The sequence below is a fragment of the Lipotes vexillifer genome, unplaced genomic scaffold, assembly GCF_000442215.2.
Source record: "Lipotes vexillifer unplaced genomic scaffold, Lipotes_vexillifer_v1.1 scaffold240, whole genome shotgun sequence".
Classification (NCBI taxonomy): Eukaryota; Metazoa; Chordata; class Mammalia; order Artiodactyla; family Lipotidae; genus Lipotes; species Lipotes vexillifer.
In genome coordinates, this window is record NW_006797481.1 from 4,572,751 (window position 1) to 4,576,866 (window position 4,116).

A 4,116-nucleotide genomic window follows, 5' to 3' on the forward strand; every position below is an offset into this window, starting at 1 on the left:
CTGCAGTCCTGAGTTTAAGTGACTTAAATCAAACACCTGATCAGAGCTGTCTACTAAGTCAGGGTTTCTCAAGATACAAATGAAAACCACCTGCTACAGATTCACTTGGGAACTAGTCAAAATGCAGATTCCTAAACCTCAGCCCCACCTGATGAATCAGAAACTCTTGGGGTGGGGTTCAGGAGTGTGCATTATTAACAAGTTTCCCAAGTGATTCTTATCCACACTAACATCTGAGAACTACTGTACTGAATGGCAAACTCCCAAGACACTGCAACCTCCAGCATCTGGCCTGGGACCTGGAGTTTGGTAGGAATACAATGCATGTTTGTTAAACAAATTAATCCACATTTTCTGACACAAGTTTCTTGGATCACATAATACTACTGTAATTTAACACCATTTCTACATTGGGAAATCCTTACATATCAGTCTTTTTACTTTAATAGGTTTCACTTTGATGAAGCAGGAGAGGAAGATGGATAGATTTTGGTGGTTTCTCAGGTCTAAGGGAAGGTCTTTTATCACCCTAACTGGGACCATCTTGCTGGACCAGATGCTCCCCTTTAGACCTGGGAGTTTGGGGGGGGGCAAGAAGAGAGTCCTCCATATTCACTGAAAGACACTCAGGTGCACTCTTTTCTTGGTGGCAACTGAAGGTGTCTGTTGGAGAGGCATCAGAGTTGTGGAAGGAGCAAGGCCACCAGGTCCAGAGGAACTGGCATGGAATGGACATGGAAGCTGAAAATTACTTTCATATTCTCTGGTTTATTTAGTTGATATGAAACTTATTTTCTGTCTAGAAGCATATTTGCTTATCTTCTTACCCTGAAAACAGAAAACTTATGTTGTGCTTTATGTGGTAGTATTGTATCCATTCCTAGAAATAACAGCAGCTCACACACACACATGTTCCTCAGTATCTCACAAGGCCCAGGATGATGGTTTGCTCCACTAAGAAAAAGTAATTAATCTTTGAGGTTACTAGTTACGGACTCTCCAGTCACAGTGACATGGGTTCAAATCCTAGACCCACCACTTAATAGCTGTGTAATCTTGGACAATTACCCAGCTGCCTGCTTTAAGCCTGTTTCTACATGTGTCAAATGAAGATAATAATGGTAGCTACCTCATAGAATTTTCATGAGTAGTTAATTAGATAAGGCATTAAAGCATCGGGTACAACCTAGTATCAACATTCAAATATTAGCTATTTATTATAAGACTGTGTCAATGTGGTAGCTGATGGTCTGAAACTCTCTCAGGGCCTTAATTTCCCCATCTGTAGAGTGAGGGGGTTAGCCTTAAGTCCTTACTCAAGGAAGGACTTGGAATTGTGGTTGAGCCAGTCATAATGGAGTTTACTCTCCCTGCCTTTAGAATGGATACCACAGCCATCAGTAAGAACAGCACTTTCGACTAAAAATGATAAATTATTATTTAAATGACTTGGCGGACGGCCTTCAGCTGTCAGTTGTCAGACAGCCCTCAGTTGTCAGTCTTTTTTGGGAGTTGCCTCAGCTGAAGAGAACTACCTTGTCCGAGGTCACCCCTAATTTCCCAGGGTGGCTTCCAATAACGGAGAGACCTGGGGATAAGCCTGATCCTCTGCACTCCAACTTTGGATAGTTTTGAAGGGCATCCCATCTTCCCATCTTCCCAACTCCCTGAAGTTCTATTTATCCTGTTTCCCCATGGCTTTTCTCTATCATTGCAGGTCTGTATTTTGTTCCTTTTTTTCTCTTTACTTTTTTTTTAATTAAAAAGATTTTAATACAAATTTATTTTCCACTTACAGTTATTACGAAATATTGACTATATTCCCTGTGTTGTACAACACACCCTTGAGCCTCTCTTACACCTTGAGCCTCTCTGTACCCCCCCATATTCCCCCCCACACCCTGCCCACAGCCACTAGTTTGTCCTCTATATCCGTGAGTTGCACGTCTGTTTTTTGTTTGTTTGTTTGTTTGTTTTAGCCGTACGCGGGCCTCTCACTGCTGTGGCCTCTCCCGTTGCGGAGCACAGGCTCCGGACGCGCAGGCTCAGCGGCCATGGCTCACGGGCCCAGCCGCTCCGCGGCATGTAGGATCTTCCCGGACCGGGGCACAAACCCGTGTCCCCTGCATCGGCAGGCGGACTCCCAACCACTGCGCCACCAGGGAAGCCTGCAGGTCTGTATTTTGAAAGATCTTTTGGCAGTTGGGGGAGACCCCAGGGGAAGTGGTGTGGGAAGAGGAGCACACGGATTCTGAGGCACATGTCAGTCGGTGAGTTCACTGCAAAAGTGACAAGAGGATGACGGTGGTGCTGGTGGTGGTGTCAGTTGGTGCAGTAGCAGAAGAAATGGAGAAGAAAGGATGGGTTCAAGGTATTTTCTGAGGTAAAATCAACAGATCTTAGTAATCAGATGGAAGTGACGGAAAGTAATCAAATTTGAAACTACTTTCCTTGCGTCTGGAAGGGAATGAGATGAGGAGCTTAAACCCAAGAAGGGGCTGGGGCAGAGTTGGCCTCAAGGCTGTGGTGGCAGCTACGGGCTCCAGAGGAGGCTTTGGAACGGAAGGCAGGAAGGCCAGAGGGCAGGAAAATCACGGAGCATGCGCCCTCCGCGCGAGCCTGCCGGAAGCAGTAGGCGCCGCTTCTCCGCGGCGGGAGGGCGTGAAGAGCTTACCGCGTCTCTGGGCTTCTTGTCTATCTGCCAAGACCTCACGTCTCACTCCTCACCCCTTGCTGCTCTTGCCAGTCGACGGGCCCAGGACACACTCGCATGCGGTGCCAGCTGCCAGGAAGGTGGAGAGTTGGACCTGGTTTGACGCTTTGGCTCCAGGCCTTGACCTCAGCTGAGCCTGACTGTGGCGCCCTCTTGCCCAGCACGGGCAGAAATAATGAATGGAAACGCCCTCCTCGGAGGTCGGGCTCTGAAGAGGTCAGCAGTGACCAGGGCTGTGGAGCAGCAGGAACTGGCATGAGGAGGTGCGGCCGCCACCCGTGGAGCCCCCGCTTCCACCCAGCTGCTCAGCTCGTGAGAAAGGAGAGGGAGGTAAGCCGGACGCCATCTTTCTTTCCATCCTCCAGAACAACGCTCTGGGTTCTGAGCAGCAACACAGGCTGGGCCCGAGTCGTGGGCCCACTCCCTCTTGGAAGGAGAGAGGCAGGAATGAGGAGTTTGCTAAAGGTGCCTAACAGTGAGTGTCTGGGTTTTGCTTTGTTTTCCTTTTTCCCCATTTGTTAGTAAGACTGCCGTCGGTTAGATAGGTGGTCCGTAGGGAAGTTCATCTAGCCCATTTTACTTAGGGTCAGACTTTGTTCGTTCCAGGGAAGAGCTAAATGCAAGTTTAATGTTTCCATCCCAGATGTCAGTTGATGCTATGGGGACCAAGCCCAGAGGGGTGAGCAAAGGCAGCCCGTAGAGGAATGGGAGGGGAGAGGGAATAAAATGAAATGGAGTGAAAGGAGGTGGGGCGGGAGCGCGCCTTGAGTAGAGGTGAAAGATGAGGCTAGAAAAGTAGCCTGATTAAGAAAGGTCTTGAATACCAAGCTAAATATCTTCATTCTGTAGGCAAACGGGAGGTTTTTGGTAGGGCAGCAATGGGAGGAAAGTTGAGTTCCTGGATCATGCAGGTGCAGACAGAGGAGAAATGTTAGTGACTCGAAGTTAGGTACTGAGATCTGAAATTAGGCTGCAGGTGGTGATAATGGAAAGTAGGTAGGCGTTAATGTTCTTGATCTCATCAGTGATGGAGGCTAGGGGTAAGTTAATGCACCGATACCAGCACTCCTTTCTAAACAAAAGCATTATTTCATTTTAAGATTCTTTTCCTGATCTTCCTATGAACATCTCTGTTCAGAGACGAGCGAGGGTGGCAAGGGGGACTTCCCTGGCGGTCCAGTGGTTAAGACTCTGTGCTTCCAATGCAGGGGGCACGGGTTTGATCCCTGGTTGGGGGAAATAAGATTCCCACATGCTGTGCAGCATGGCCAATAAATAATAAAAAATAAAATGACAGGTGTGGTAGACTGCAAAATGACCATCCCCCCCCCCCCCCCCCCCAAAAAAAAACAAAAAAAAAAAAAAAAAAAAAAAAGAAAGGGGAGCAAAAAAAATAACACCTG